The sequence below is a fragment of the Cynocephalus volans genome, chromosome 15 (assembly GCF_027409185.1).
Source record: "Cynocephalus volans isolate mCynVol1 chromosome 15, mCynVol1.pri, whole genome shotgun sequence".
In the NCBI taxonomy this organism is placed as follows: Eukaryota; Metazoa; Chordata; class Mammalia; order Dermoptera; family Cynocephalidae; genus Cynocephalus; species Cynocephalus volans.
In genome coordinates this window covers 55,580,352-55,597,027 of record NC_084474.1, presented here as the reverse complement: position 1 = coordinate 55,597,027, position 16,676 = coordinate 55,580,352, and positions in this window count along the sequence as shown.

The following is a 16,676-nucleotide window of genomic DNA, read 5'->3' as shown; positions in this document are numbered from 1 at the left end:
GTGAGTGATGAGTGCGTGCATATCTGGGACCATGGCAAGTTTTGGGGGCAGGTGTGTGACTCTGGCCTGTCACCAGTGAGCTTTCTGACCCCTGGGCTATGCCCATCAGGGTCACCTACAGGACTTATTGACCTTAACCCCCCACAGTTGAAGCTCATGCCCTTAGGCTACACGTAGATGCAGCCACCTGCTGACCCCAGTGTCACTCCTTTCGTTTCTTCAAGATGGAGCACCCGCCTCTCAACTGCCCTGCTGAGATTCTTGGTGATTTCAGTATTCACAGAGATGGTCCTTTTAACACCCTGTCCTCCTGTTCCTCCACCTCCTCTCCCTCGCAGGCCCCAGACTGTCCCATCCCTAAGAATTGTGAAGACTCTCTAACTTCTTTGCCCACCTGATAACTTCTCAGCTCCGCTCAGTCCTTCTAGAACCCCAACTTCCACGATTCCTCAACCAGACCACGACCTAAAATCACTGCTCCTACCACGTTTTAAATGTCTCTCATCCCCCTCATGCTATTTCCTCCTTATCCAACATAAATTCCGCAGTCTCCTCCCGCACACATGAGCTCCCCACACTCCTCTTGCTCTCTGATGCTCACCAAATTGCAGCCCTGGTGGCATCCAGCCCATTGTCTACTGCACACCTGGCCCACCCCCACCATGGTGGCCCACTCCCACAATGGAACATGGCTGGAGAAGAAGACCACAAGCAGGGTGATTCGTTTTGTTTTAAATTCAAGAGAGGCCTAAGTGCTCACTGAGAATCGAGCCATGTTTTCTCGTCCATTCATTAGCCCGCTGTCCTAGGTGACTGCTTTTTCTCTTTCTGTCTTTCAGTCTCCAGCATCTCCATCCCCACCTTCACTCTCAGTTGGTGACTCTGCTTCTGATTTCACTTAGGAAATAGGAAAATAGGAAGATTTTAATAGACCCCTGTCATTGTATCTGCTCACCTAACACCAACCAAACCCAAGTATTCTTCCTTGTCTTCTGTGGTCACAAATGACCATCCATGCTCCCTACTTGTGGTAGAATAATGTCCATGTCCTGATGCCCAGAAACTGAGAATATGTTAGTTTACATGCAAAAGGGATTTTACAGTTGTGATTAAGTTAAAGATCTTGAGATTGGGGAGATTATCCTGGATTATCTGGGTGGGCCCACTATAATCACAGGGTCCTTCTAAGAGGGAGGTAAGGGGGTCACAGTCAGCAAAGGTGATGTGCTGATGGAAGCAAGTAGAGAGACTGGAAAAGGCTACAGACTTGGCTTTGAAGATGAAGAAAGGGGACAGGAGTCAATGAATGCAGGTGGCATTCAGAAGCTGGAAAAGGCAAGGAAACAGATTCTCCCCTACAGCTTCCAGAAGGAATGCAGCCCTCCAGACACCTTGATTTTAGGACTTCTGACCTCCACAACTGTAAGATAACAAATTTGTGCTAATTTGTTACAGCAGCAATAGGAAGCTTATACATCCTTTAAAGTTAGTGACTTCTCGTGTTCTCCAGCCAGCAATTCTCCCCTCTTTCCTACATCAGCAAATTTTCTCTCTCTCCTGGATAATCCCATTAGCACATTAATATGCTGTTATCTTTCCTGTCTGTGAAAAATAGAAACACAAGACTTCTCTTAACTCTACATTCTGTTCTAGCTATGAGCCCATTTCTCTGCTACTCATTGTAGAAAACTTCTGAAGAGTCCATCTTTCTTCCCATTCTTGGTTAAACCCACCCCAATCAGGCTTTTTACCACCCACCCCCCACTCCGCTGAAACTGCTCTTGCCAAGGTCATAGATGACCTAGAGTTACCACATCTATTGGTCCATTCTGGCTTTTCTTCTTAATCAACCCATCACAGCATTTGACAAAACTGAGTATTCACTCCTTGAAGCCCTTTCATCACAGTGTCTGGAGCATCACGCTCTTTGGCTCTCTTCTTGTCTCTCTGGCTCCTTTTCTGTTTCCTCTGTAGTTTCTCCCATGTCTTTGATCTTTAACTGTGGAGTGCTCCAGGTTCTGCCCTCAGATAACCTCTTCTCTATCTGTCTTCAGCAATTCCACCCAGTACGATGGCTTGAAATGCCATCAACAGGTTAGTGATTCCCAACTTTATGTCTCCAGCCAGTACTTCCAACTCTGGACTTGTAATATCCAGACACATGCCCAACATCTCTACCTGAATGTCTGATCGATGTCTTACACTCACCTCTCTAACACTGAACTTCTCAGTCTCTCCTGTTCCTCCCATAGCTCTGCCATGTCCATTAATGTCAGGCCATCCTTCTAATTCACCCACATCCAACCTATCAGCACGTGCCTCTGGCTCTACCTTCAAAATACATTCAGAATTTGACATCCCTTTTACTTCTACCACTACCGCCACATTTCCAGTCATCTTTGTCCTTCTCCTGGATTAAGATGAAGGTCAGACCGTGTAGTGCATTGAATTATGTCCCCCCAAAACTCCCTGAAGTTTGAATTGTATCCCCCAAGACTTATGTATTAGAAACTTAGCCCCTACTGTGGGTTGTTAAGAGGGTGGGAAATCCTATTGTTAATTGAAAGGTGGAGCGTTGAAGAGGTGATTGGGTTGTAGGACCCTGCAGTGGTGAATGGATTAAAAATGGTGGTCAGGGGTGTGGTTCTGAGGGCTTTAAAAGAGGAGAGTCTGTCTTTCTCTTTGCTTCCACCATCTTGCAATGTGAGACCCCTGGGTCATTTTTGCCACCACCAAGACCCACACCAGATGTGTTCTCTGAACTTTGGATTTCTCAGCTTCAGAAACTGTAAGCAATAAATTTCGTTTTCTTTATAAAATATCCAGTTCCACTTATTTTGTTATAAGCAACAAAAATGGACTAATATAGACTTTGTCACTCTTCTAGTTATTTCCATGAGTTTCTCATCTGACTTTGAGCAAAGGCCAGAATCCTTTTAAGACCCTGTGGGGCTCTGTCTGATCTGGCTGCTCTTACCCTCTAACTTCATCCCCTACCACTTGACCTTTTGCCCACTACACTCCGGCCACGCTGGCCCCCAGGGCCAATCCCTCAAACGAGCCATGCGACTCCCACCTCAGGACTGCTATGCTTGATGTCCCCTTGTATTAGTTTCCTATTGCTGCTAATGGCTTAAAACAACACAGATTTATTGTCTTGCAGTTCTGGAAGTCAGAAGTCCTAAAATCAAGGTGCTGGGAGGCTGTGTTTTCTCTGGGGGAGACTCTGTTACGTGCCTTTTCTGACTTGTCAGAGGCTGCCTGCATTCCTTGGCCTATGGCCCCTTCTGCCATCATCAAAGCCAGCAGTGTAGCATTTTCCAATCTCTTTCTAATTCCATCGCCACTTCACTTTTGCTGACTTTGACCCTCTTACTTCCCTTTTACAAGGACGCTTGTGCTTACATTGAGACCATCTGGATAATACGGGATAACTGCTCCATCTCAAGGGTCTTAATTTAATCATATCTACAAAGTCTTTTTTGCCGTGTATACTTACATATTCACAGGTCCTGGGGATTAGGATGTAGACATCTTTGGGGGCTATTACTTGGCCTACCACACTCCTCAACCTCAAATAGTCTTCCTCTAATTATTCATATATCTCCTTGCTTCCTTCAGATCAGCTCAAATGTCACCTTAACATCAAGACCTTCCTTAACTAGTCCATATAAAACAGCCACCTCCCACCCCACCCCTGTGCCTCTTTCCTCCCTACCCTGTGTTACTCTTCTCCACAGCACTTATCACACATGGACATGTATTTTCTTGTTTGTTTTTTGTCTCTCTCAAAGAGAACATAAGCTACATGAGGGCAGGGATGTTTTACTACTAGATGCCCAGAATCCAGGACTACGCCTGGCACATTGTAAGTATTCAGTAATACTTTGCTGAAAGAAGTAATGGCTTACAGCAATGCTGGCCTCCTAGTATTTAGATATTGGGTAGTGAGCTGGGCCACTAAGAGACTACTATGGATTGACTGAATTGTGTCCCCCAAAGTTCATATGTTAGAAGCTTAATTCCCACTGTAACTGTTGAGGGTGGGAAATCCTATTATGGTAATTGAAAGGTGGGGCCTTGAAGAGGTGATTATATTATAGGGCCACATCATAGTGAGCGGATTAATAATGGTGGTCAGGGGCGTGGTTCTGAGGACCTTAAAAGGAGAGCACACGAGAATCTCTCTCCCTTTGCTCTGCCATCTTCTGCCATGTTAGACCCCTGTGTTGCTGCCGAGAAAGACCTTCACCAGATGTGTTCCCCTAACTTTGGACTTCCTAGCCTCTGAGTCTGTAAGCAATAAATTTCATTTTCTTTATAAATCACCCAATTCCAGGTATTTTGTTATAAGCAACAGACAGAGACCAATGAACATCAGGATACCCCAGTGATGAGCTCGTATAAAGCAAACCCCCTCAAAGTGAAGAGGCAGAACTATACAGTCCGCTTGAACCAGGTCTTCATAACAATTGCCATATAATGGACACTTACTCCATGTGCATCCTTGAGCCAAACACTGCACCTGCATTGGCTTTGATCCTCCTACCACCAAATGTGGCAGGTACAGGATGCCAGAGCTACAAACCACTTGCCCCACGTGAATATTCACCTCTGCTGAATCCAGAGCTCATGTTCTAAAGCAGACAGCAGTGTCCTTCCATTCAAACCAAGAATAGCCTCCCCTCCATTCTCTGACACAGGAGCAGTCGTGCTCCCAGTTCCTGTTGTAACCCCAAGAAGGCGAGCTAGTCAGATGCTCGAGCTAAAATACACGATAATTCTATTCCACTGCTCCTGGCCTCACGAAAGAACCTGCCTCCTGTCCACCCCTCCAGAGACCCTTCCCCTTGTCCCCAGCACACAAGGTTAGCAGCCTCAGCTCCTCCCAGGATGCTTGAGCCCCTCCGTAAAGGTTTGAGTGACAGATCAACCCCCCTGCAGTAGTGCTTTATTTCACGTTTAAACAGCTTTGATTTTTCAATCATTTTTCTGAATGCTGGTAGGATACAAAGAAATAATGGGATTCCAGGGAGGTCCATGCTGTGTTGTCTCTGTGTCAGGCAGCGGAAGTCCTCCTGTGGCCGATCACTTCTTCTCTTAGGTGCTTTGTGAGGCCGGCTGGGGGTGGTGGGTGTATTCCGCCTCTCTCCCTCTCCCACTCGGCCAGCCTTGCTGGCTTTCGGCTCTGCTGCTTCTGTCCCAGGCCGGGCCACAGCTCTTAGGCACAAAGAAGTACAGCAGGCAACCGTCAAAGCACGTTGAAGGTCACGTTCTGTGCATCAGTGAAACTGAGCCCAGCAACACAGAGCTCTCAGATGGGGAAGGGCGATGAATTTGAAGAAGAAAACAATTTTCCTGGGGCCCTCCCATGTTTTTCTAAGTTCCTCCTAGTTTTCCACTTCATTCTGGTGTTTGGGAACTCACTTTCTTTTCTTCTTCACAATGATTTTACTTCTCATAATCTTCAGGATGGAAGGGGTCTCTAGTGTTTGTTTATTTGTTTCTCAGGCCTGTGAACTTGCCCTGCTCCTGACTCAGATCGCCCCAAGCCCAGAGCACTACGATCCATTAAAAATGTGGAGCAACGGTGACTGGGGTGCTTTAAAATCAGGGACACAAATGATAAAAGATCATTTTCTTTCAGGCTTGAGGCTACTTCTCTTCCTTTAGGCAGGCCTCAAAGAATCAATCACTTCTGCCTTTCCTAACAGAAAGGGATTCCAGACTTTTCTCATTAACTCATTCCTCATCGCGCCGAAGGTGTTTCTCTTCACCAACAAAGTCGTTCACGTTATAGCTCCAGCCTGTCTCCTTCATAATGTTTTCTGTCTTCCAGGTCAGTCCTTCTTAGTCAGACTTTGATTATTTCCCCCTTTTCCCCCCTGCTTTTATCATCATAATCCTTTTTTTCCCCACACCATTGTTTTGGTCCCCTCTTTGTTTTCACTCTCTTTTCTAATCCTCGTATTTCATAGTCATAGCACCAAATGCACTGTGGATATTAAATAAATGTTTCACATTAACAGATGTTCCATCAGATGTCCTGTAATGAGCAACTCATATTTATTGAGCATTTACCTATGCCAGTTTGCTGCCAAACTTCTACGATGCATTTTCCTGCTGAACACTCAAAGCTACCACATGAGGTCCTTAGGAAGGCTGGGACTAGGGGGAGGCAGGCAAGGTGCCTAGGGCAGAAAATTTAAGGAGATATTTACCCTCAGGGTCAGGCAAGTGCAGCCTCAGCACCTGAGGGTGCCTGACCTTGGTTCCAGCCCTGGTCCTTACCATTATCTCCACCAACATACAAGTAAAAGAGGCTTACAGAGGGTAGGTCACTTGCCCAAGGTCACAAAGCTAAAGAATAAGCAGAATATGAACATAGATGGTTGACTCCAGAGTCCAACCTCATAGGAATTATAACTACATACCTAGAGCACCCAAACAGCTTTTAAGGGTGCTATTCTTAAATATGAAGAGACAGCCAAGCATCTTCAGACATTTGAGGAAAGCCTCTAACAAATACCAGAGATCCGACTGAGCCAACAGAAAAGAAACTCAGAAAACGACAAAGCTGAAATAATGCAGAAATCAGAAGAAAACTTCAAATGAAATAGAATCAATTTTCTTGAAGAATTAGAAGATATTGTGTCCATGAAACAAGAACAGAATAAAAAAGAAGCATTCAGAGAATAAGAAAACACTTGTAGAAAGTAAGAAGTTCATAACCGAAGTAAATATTTCAATAGAAGAGTTGAATAGTAACATTGAAGAAATCTCTCAGGAAATAAAATAAGAATACAAAGACATGAGGAACAGAAAGTCAAGATAAAACCGGAGAAACAACCCAAGAAGTTCAACAGCAAACTAATAGGAGTTGCAGAAAGAAAAATGAGCAAAAATGGAGAGTTGGAAATTATTTTTAAAAATAATACAAGAAAATTTGTACCACATGCCCAGAGCATTGGATTAAAAAATAGATAAATCAATGCAAAATTTTAGAACACCAGGGATAAGAAAATGACCATAAAAATGTCCAGAAGGAGAAAAAAAAAAAAAAAGATCAGGAATCAGAATGGTATTCAGATTTCTCACTAACACCATTGGCAGCAGAGTAATGCTTTCAAAATTCTGAAGGAAAACAACTTCCAAACTGCCAAAGGATGTACTAAAGACATTTTTCAGACAAGCAAAGTCTAAGGAAATTCACTTTCACAGACGCTTTATCAAGAAGGTACTAAATGGTATGCTTCACAAAACAACGTAGTAGACCAACAAAAAGTGACCCAAGAAACAGCTTGTTCAACACAGGAGAGAGGTGAAGAAAAGTTCAAGGGCTACATGGCACAGTGAGTCCAGAGAGCTGTCAGCTCAGAGTCGAGCCACAGGGTGGAGGATGCTGGGTATCTGGATTCAAGCAGTCACGAGGATAAAAGATCTCATAGCTTACTTTCTGTGTGTATTAGTCCATTTCTGTTGCTTATAACAAAATACCTGGAACTGGGTGATTTATAAGAAAATGAAATTTATTGCTTACAGTTTCAGAGGCTGAGAAGTCCAAAGTCCAAGGAACACATCTGGTGAGGATATTCTTTGGTGGTGGCTTTACAGTAATGCAGGGGTCTCCCATGGCAGAAATTGGCAGAGAGAGAGAGACTCTCATGTACTCTCCGTTTAAAACCCTCCATACCGTGCCCCTGACCGCCATTATTAATCCATTCACTACTGCATGGTCCCACAATCTAATCACCTCTTCAAGGCCCCACCTTTCAATTACCGTGATAGGATTTTCCACCCTCAACAGTTACAGTGGGAATTAAGCTTCTAATATATGAACTCTGAGGGGCACAATTCAATCAATCCATAGCAATATGTTTGCTTATATTAAGAAGAGTTTTAGAAGTTGGAAGAATTAGTAAGAAGCACCTACAAATGTGAGCAAACATAACAAACAAGGTGATCAACTCCAGGAAAAACGAAACTCTGGACATAAAAGGAAATGTAATTATAGAAAACGCTGAAGCTCAGCTATGAACAATACTTAACGATATTTATAGAGGCATATCAACATATATTCTGAGCATTAAGATACCCAAAAAAGGTGAAATACCATACTGCAGAATGATTGTGTGTAAGTGCATGTGTGTATATAACATAAAAGCTAAATTCTTCTTTTCCATAGTAGGAAGTTAATAAGTATCTAAAATAAGAAAAATCAAGAAATATATTACTTAAAAATATAAAGGAAAATACTTTAAAAATGTCTAAAAGAATTGAAAGAGGTTGCCTCTGAAAGTGGGATTCTTTTTTTTTATTTCAAATTTTTATTTATGGTTAGCATATTCATGCTTTCAAATCATGATATTTCTTTATGCCCTTTACCTGACCTGTCACTTCCCAAGCCCCCGCCTCCCCTCCCCCGATCTCTAGCATCCTTAGGTTTGTTCTCTCCTGAAAGTTCCACGTATTGTTGTGGTCCTTCCTTCCTTCCTTCCTTCCTTCCTTCCTTCCTTCCTTCCTTCCTTCCTTCCTTCCTTCCTTCCTTCCTTCCTTCCTTCCTTCCTTCCTTCCTTCCTTCCTTCCTTCCTTCCTTCCTTCCTTCCTTCCTTCCTTCCTTCCTTCCTTCCTTCCCTCCCCCCACTCCCTAAAAGTGGGATTTGTATTCTCTGAATGCTCTTTTTAAACCTGTTCTTATTTCATGGAGGCAATATGTTCTAATTTTTCAAAGATATTGATTTTAGTTTATTTGAAGTTTTCTTCTGATCTCTACATTCTCTCAGCTTTGGGATTTTCTGAGTTTCTTTTCTGTTTCTTTGGCTGGTTCTCTCATACGTGTTTGAGGCTTTCCTCAATGCCTGAAGGTGGCAACAGGGTGGGGTAAGGGATCTCTGCTTTTCATTATAAACTTGTAGTAACTTTTCATGCTTAAAGAAGGTATACTTGTTACCCTGATCAAAATTATTATTAAAAGGTAATTTCAATAGTAGCTTATTTTATTTACTTGTCCTTTTTTTTTTCCCCCCTCATAAAGCCAGAATGTAGGGAGAGAAAATATAATCTCGGGCCTTTTTGCTCCTCTTCTCCTTTATTATAGAGCACAGCACTTGTTTTAATTACCCCAAATGGCACATAATCCTCCACCCAATACTTGACTTTGAAGTCAGTTTTACAGTTATATTTGACTACCCATAGGTCATAAATTATATTGTGAAAAGCCAGATGGTGACAAATTTAAACGCTGTCCACCTTTCCCACCCTGCATCCTCCTCCAGTTTTCAAGGTTTACTTTACTCTTTCTCTGATGAAAAGTATCCATCGCATCAGCATGATTTCCTCTCTCTAATTTTGTCCTCCTTTGAGTTCCCATCCCTTGCTTGGAACCAGCTGTCAAATTCTGAGGTCTCAATCCTCCAATGACCTTTCAGTCACTAGTTCAGTAAATGTTCATTAAGCTCAACACTGACTCAGCCCTGTAGGTGAGTGAAAATACCAGAAATAGCCTCTGCCTTCAAGGAACTTAAAATCCAGTTAAAAGAAGAGGCCATGGGCAAAACAAACAAACAAAACAAAAACCAAAAGCAAAAATCTGTGAGCAAAGTAAGACAGAACTGTGTGCAGGATCAGGAGGCCAACTGTGAGATACAGGAAAATGCACAATCTGTGTCCCAAGTAGGGGAGGCTAGGGATGGTGGGAATGGCCAGTATGCTCAGGGGTACTTCCTGTTTAAAATGATCTTTCTGGAGTCCCTTGACTCAACACACCTCCCGCCTCCACTCCCCCGCAAAGTTAGTGATGCCCTCCTCTGGGCTAATGCTCTGTTTGGGGTATGCTCTGACACTGCAGTCATCACATTGCGTGACAACCTGTAACTGGTTGGTTACTCCACTGGCAACCTGTAGCTGGTCATTTACCCACTAACCCATGAGTTCGGTCAGCTCTTGGGCTGGGTGTTTTGGCAGCCCCAGCCCCCAACTCAGCCCAAGGGCTCAAGAACGTGAGCTGAATGAGAGTGAATGTTGTTTAATGCAAGGAGGAAAATGGCATCCTGGTGCAGCGTGTGACACTGGAAGTGGGCCCCCCGCCCCCTCCCTGGCCCCCTGGCCCACCCCGCGGGGTTCGTATCTGCATTTGGGAAAGTGGCTTAGCAAGCCAGACAGCACAGGGCATCCAGCTGCTCTGGAACAGTGTGGACCCCCAGAGAATTCACACTCTGCCCTTCCAGGTCCTGCAGGGTCGGCTGCCACACCTGCCACCTGAACGCCCAGCAGGTGAACACGCTCTCCTGATTTCTCCCAAACACAGAGCAAACCAGCCATGGGGTTGGCCTCTGGTGGGGCAAAGCTCCGTGTGTGGCCAGCACTGACGGACTTTCCCAGACCTGTGCGGCTCAGGTCTCCTGGCTCCCTCCTGTGAGAGGACGTGGGAGACGCAGCCAAGCACACCCACTCTGAGGCTGTCCATGGCTCTGACCCGGCCAACCTGGCTCCAGTCTGAACTCACACTTCCTAGTGGTCTGCCCTGCCACGGTGACTTAACGTCAGCCTCTCCATTTGTAAAATGGCCCTTGTGACACCCCCTCCCATGTGTCCATGGGGCTGGGCTGAGATGGTGCATGAAAGGGCCCACAGTGCCCGGCACGCTAAGCCAACCTCGGTGGCTACATGGTCATCGCTGCTGTTGTGGTCGTCACTGTCGTCCCATCCCCCTCACAGCACTGCCACCTCTCACATGTAGCAGAGGCAGAGCATAGCACCTTCCTGAAAAATGGCAGGAGTTCTAACCATGACTTGCATTTTTTTATAATTCTGTTTTTCTCCTGACCCAATTAATAAAAAAAAAGCAGGCTTTTGGTCCCTTTTCTCTGGGGTGCAGAGGTTGTGCTAGTTTGCTTGGCTGCGAGTGGAATGTGCTGGGCGTGTGTGTGGGAGGGCCCCGCTGAGAGGTGGGAGGGCAGTGCCGTGCCAAGGGCAGGGCAGCAGTCGTCCTTCTGAGGCTCTGGCCCGCGTCCTGGGGGATGGGCTGGAACAGATCAGTGTGCACAAGCCCCTCTCCCCACATAGCTTCTGGCGCCCTTCCTGACCACCCCTGGCTGTCCTGGAACCACCCAAGACATTTTTAGAAAATGTTCATGCCCAGACCCACCTCCCCCTGGACTCTCATTCCTCAGTCTGGTATGGGGCCCAGTCACCGGCATTTTTAAAAAGCTCCCCGCATGATCATAATGTGCAGCCAGGGTTGAGACACTCGGACCTCATGGGACCTGGCTGTTGCGTTAACCCCTTCTTGTAAAGTGGTCCTTGGACGAGCCACTCTGCACGTGGCAGGCGTATGTGCTCAGGAGTCAGGTGACTGAGGTTTGCTCCCGGCTTTGCCACTCCAGGCTGTGTGTGACCTTGGGCGAGTCAAATAGCATTCCTGAGTCTCAGTTTCTTCATTTATAAAATGGAGATGATAAGAACAGACCCTCTTTCATAGCACTGTAGTGAGAACTAAAATGAAATCAGGCATTATATCAGGGTTCCCCAGCGAAACAAAGCAAATGCTGTCTGTATCTACATCTGCATCTGCATCTGGATATGTATCTATATCTACGTGGCTGTATCTACACCTCCATCTTATCTATCTCTGTATCTGTCTACTGAGAGAGAGAGAGAGAGATTATAAGGAATTTGTTTATTCTGTTATGAAAGCTGGTAAGTCCGAAGATCTGTCGATGGCAAGCTGTGGACCCAGGAGAGCTGATGATTTAATTCTACTCTCAGTCTAAAGACCTGAGACCCAGTGGAGTCTTGGTGGTGTAAGCTCCAGCCCAAAGGCCAGAAAAGACGTCCCAACTCATGCCCAGAATAGTGTTTGATGATGTTCCAGACACCCCCAGAATAACATTTGATCAAATGTTTGGGTACCCTGTGGCTCAGTCAAGTTGACACATAAAAGTAACCACCATGTAAAGTGGTATATGGTATATAAAGTGGTTAGCACAATACTTGACATGTAATTACTGTTAATTGCTGTTATTAATAATTATTACTTCACTTGGAGAAAATGCTCTTATTTGCTGCCTAATCTTGCAAGCAGGGAAAGCCTGGGATTATCCAAGGCACTTAATTCCTACAAATTACCACGTGAACAGTGCCACACGGGATCATTATTTTCTCCCCCCTCTACCCAAAAGTCCCAGGAAAATCCTCCCAGGCAGGCCTTTTTGTCCCTAGTGCTGACAGTAATTTAGCCCCTTAATATACTGTTTCTGGAGCATTTTTAGGTTTTTATAAGGGTCCCTGCCTCATGAAAATTCCACGGCCCCTTCTCAGCCTGTGTGGCACTGAGTACCATTGCTGGGCGCAGCCGGTGTGGACAGGCCAGAAAGGCAGGCAGTTTCACGCCAGCTCTCGCCATGCAAGCATAAATCTCAGATCACTCTTGCTGAACCCAGTGCCTGTGCAGTTACGGGGCTGAAAAAAACACCTCTCATTTCCTCTCGGGAGAAGGGTGCAGGGCCTTTCCTCCAGGAAGATGTCAGGGCCTCATTTTGCCCTGGTCTGTCCCAAGTCTCCTGCTCCTTTGTGAGGGAGCAAGGGCTATTTTTAGCTTCTAAAAATAGTGTGGGTGAACCAGACTCACCCCCTTGTGATCTCACATCTAATGTACATAGAATCAAGGATTCTCAGAACCAGAAGAACCCCTGACATTCACCTTGTACAGACTCTCCCTGGCTGCCTGATCCACCCCTCTAAAAGCCACTACTGGGTGTTGGAGGCCACTACTGGGTGCTTAAATGCAGTGGCCACGAGAGGCTTCCCAGTGCTTCTCACCCCAGTGAACTACCCCCTAAATGGCAGACCTCCCTCCCCTCGGGGGACTGGGGCTGCCTGAGCAGTTGACCTCAAGGGCTAGGAGGGACTGGGCCAGGGGTGTGCAAACTCATCAGCTGGCCAAGTCACCCCCTGCTGCACTTTGAGACTAGTGAGTGAGGGGTGGAGAGGGCCACCAGCGATTCTTCCCTTGCTTCACAAGAGCAGAGGCTCCTGCTCAGGAGCAATGCTGGAAGGGCTGGCGAATGGTGTCCCCTAACCATTGCCAGTTGTTGAGAAACTACTGAGCACTTGGCATTGATAGACATAGTACTTATCCTAACGACAATCCATTTCACAGATGAGGAAACTGAGGCTCAGAGTGGTTATCTAGTCCCAGTCCCGTGGCTCTAAAGTGACAGATCTAGGGTTTGAAACTGGAGCCGTCTGGGTTCCAGGGTCCACACTGTATGTGACTACATCATCCTCCTGTAGATGCAGAGTGGCCTGGACCTCTGGGACAAGGAACCTGAGGAGAGGTATTGTTTCCATTGTTCACATTGGTCTGGTTTTACAGTCTAGCAGTCAACCCCAACTGAGACAGCACTGTGTGGGTGATGTAATGGGTGCTCAGAAGCATTTCCTTTTCTGTTTGCACCCAAATATGAGTTTGTACCAGTAACCCCACATCCTACAGAGGCAAGCAAGGCAAGCCTGGCTAGTACCAAGTTAGATCTCATGCAGGGCCTTAAATTGCAGCAATTATAAACATGACTTAAAAATTTTCACTTTTAAAATATGGTCCTGAAATGAATCATGTAATGTAGTGGGTTGCGTGTCATTTGGGAGCATCCAACAGATGCTGGATGTTGCCAGAGATGTGGCAGAGGACCTTCCTGTGTGTTCAGGTAGGGCAGACTAGACAGCATCCATAGTCTGAAAAAACTAATGTGGGAACCGGTGTGTGTGTGGGTGTGCATGTGTGTGCGTGTGCATGTGTGTGGGTGTGTGCGTGTGCATGTGTGTGGGTGTGTGCATGCATGTGTATGTGTGTGGGTGTGTGTGTGGGTGTGTGTGTGCGTGTGGGTGTGCATGTGTGTGGGTGTGTGCGCGTGTGTGGGTGTGCATGTGTGTGGGTGTGTGCATGCGTGTGTATGTGCATGTGTGTGGGTGTGTGCGTGTGTGTGGGTGTGCATGTGTGTGGGTGTGGGTATGCATGTGTGTGCATGTGTGTGGGTGTGTGCATGCATGTGTATGTGCATGTGTGTGGGTGTGTGCGTGTTTGTGGGTGTGCATGTGTGTGGGTGTGTGCATATGTGTGGGTGTGTGCGTGCATGTGTATGTGCATGTGTGTGGGTGTGTGCGTGTGTGTGGGTGTATGCGTGTGTGTGGGTGTGCATGTGTGTGGGTATGTGCGTGTGTGTGGGTGTGCATGTGTGTGGGTGTGCATGTGTGTGGGTGTGTGCGTGCATGTGTATGTGCATGTGTGTGGGTGTGTGCGTGTGTGTGGGTGTGCATGTGTGTGGGTGTGTGCATGTGTGTGGGTGTGCCTGTGTGTGGGTGTGTGCATGCATGTGTATGTGTGCCTGTGTGTTTGTGCACGTGCATCATTTAGACTGTGGGAATGGAGGAGGAGGCTGAGTATCTGGGGGCAGGGGTCTCCAGACATTCCTCCCTGATTTCAGCTGTTGACAATTCTCTTTGAAGTTATTATATACTGGAGGTCTTATACTAAAAACAATTTGAAAACCACTGTAGAAGGGAATGATGAGATTATAAAAAATTTTGAGCAAAAAAATAACAGGGTAAGATTTGCATTTTGTAAACATCAGTCTGTGTTGAGGGGTGGAGAGTGGATGGGAAGCGAGCAAGAGCGGAGGTGCTGAGGACAGTCGGGAGGGGACTGCAGCACTGACGGCAGCCAGACTAAGGCCGTGTGGAGAGAAGGGGCAGGTTGAGGGGTATCGTGGAGGTCAAATCAGAGGGACTTCGTGGTTCCTGAAATATGCAAGATGGGAGCAAGGAGACCTCTTGCATAAATCGTAGGTTCTGGTCCGGGAGGACGGGTGGCGATGGGAGTTACTGAGTTTGAGAACACAAGACAGGAGCAGTTTCTGAGGGAAGGCGGGTAGGTTGATGTTGGGCATGTAGGTACGATGGCTCTGTGAGACATTCCAAGCAGGCCCATAAATTGGCAACTGCATTTCCAAGTCTAGACCTCAATGGAGAGCCCTGGCTCTGGATATAAATTTGTACTTTCAATGTATAAATGGCACTTAAAGCTACATGAATGGAAGCGATCACTCAGGAGGGAAAGTACAGCTAGAAAATGGAAAAGCAGCCAGGAATGAGAAACCCCAACCTTAGGAGGGGGCCAGAGAGATTAGAGCTAGCAAAGGAAGACACAAAATGGATATGTGTGGGCAGGCAGCTGGATTTAAGAGTCTAAAGCTCAACAAAAACATATAAATAAATAAAAAGAAAGAAAGATAGAAAAAGACAAAAAAAAAAAAAGAAAAAGAAAAGAAAAGAAAGGTAAATAAATATGTAGAGTCTGAAGCTTAAGAGAAAGTCCTGGGTTCACATACAGGATGTAATTAAAATGATGGGGGTGGATGGGAGTGAGAACAGTGATATTGGAAATGTCATCTTGTCAGGAGAAAGGGAGGAGAAGATCTAGAAGGAGACAGTGAAGGATCAGCCAGAGAAGTGAACAAAGATAGAGCAGAGTCTCGGAAGCTGGATCAGTTAGGATACTTTGGTTGCAAATAAAGGAATAGCTGACCAAAATTGGTTGAACTAATAGAAACATTTATTATCCCCTGAGAAGACCAGGAGTAGGCAATTCCAGGATTGGTTCGGTGGCTTAATAAGTCAGCCTTCTCTTGGGCTTTTCCTCATGTTTGCAAGATGGCTGCAGTAGCTCCAAACATCACACTTTCACCAATAACATGACTCTCTCCTTGTGTCTCTCCTTCCCCTTTATCAGGAAAGTAACTCTTTCCCAGAAGCTCTCTCAGGTAGACTCTCCCACAGATTCCATTACCCTGTCCTACTGCAAGGAGGATGGCAAAGTGAATAACTAGCAATGCAGCCTGTGTAGCAGTGACTGAGCTTCCACAGGAGGAAGGTAGGAGAATGGCTGGCAAGCAGGAGGGCAACTAACAAAGCTGTATCTAGAGCCCTTAGAGCAGAGAGGTTCCAGAAGGTGCTAAATAGTTTTCACTATAGCAGCATGGCTCAGAGACATGACCACAAGTGATTTAACAACATGGTGTGTAGGGAATGTTTACTAAAGCAGTTCCAGTAGATTGGGGGAGGAATAGACAGTGAATTACAAGTGACTTGAGGAATGAATGGGAATAAGGGAGTGGAACAGACAGTGTAGACCAGTGGTTCTCAATGGTGGTAGAGTTCGTCCCCCAGGGAACATTTGGCAAGGCCTGGAGACATTTTTGGTCAGCACAACTGGGGGGCCTGTCACAACTGTCATTGCTGGGGAGTTGTCACAACTGTTCCTACTGGCATCTAGAGTCCTTTAGCATCCTTCCAAACTGAAAAGAGGGTATCCCTAATGGGTAGAGGCCAGGGATGCTGCTAAACATCCCACGATGCACAGGACTGCCCCCACACAGAGCATTATCTGGTGTGACATGTCAAGCGTGCTGGTGGGGACAACCCTTCCAAGAAGTTAGGGTGAATGGGGATGGGGGAGCAGAAACGGCAGTGGCCAGGGAGGTGGGAGAGACAGGAGGGCGTGGTAAGGGTGGGGGAGTGAGAGCGGAGGAGCGGGCTGGAGGCGCTGAAGGACCCTGGATGCAGAGGCCTGCAGAGCAGGAGGGGTGGCCGTGAGCTGCGCTGAGGGGAAGAGGACATCC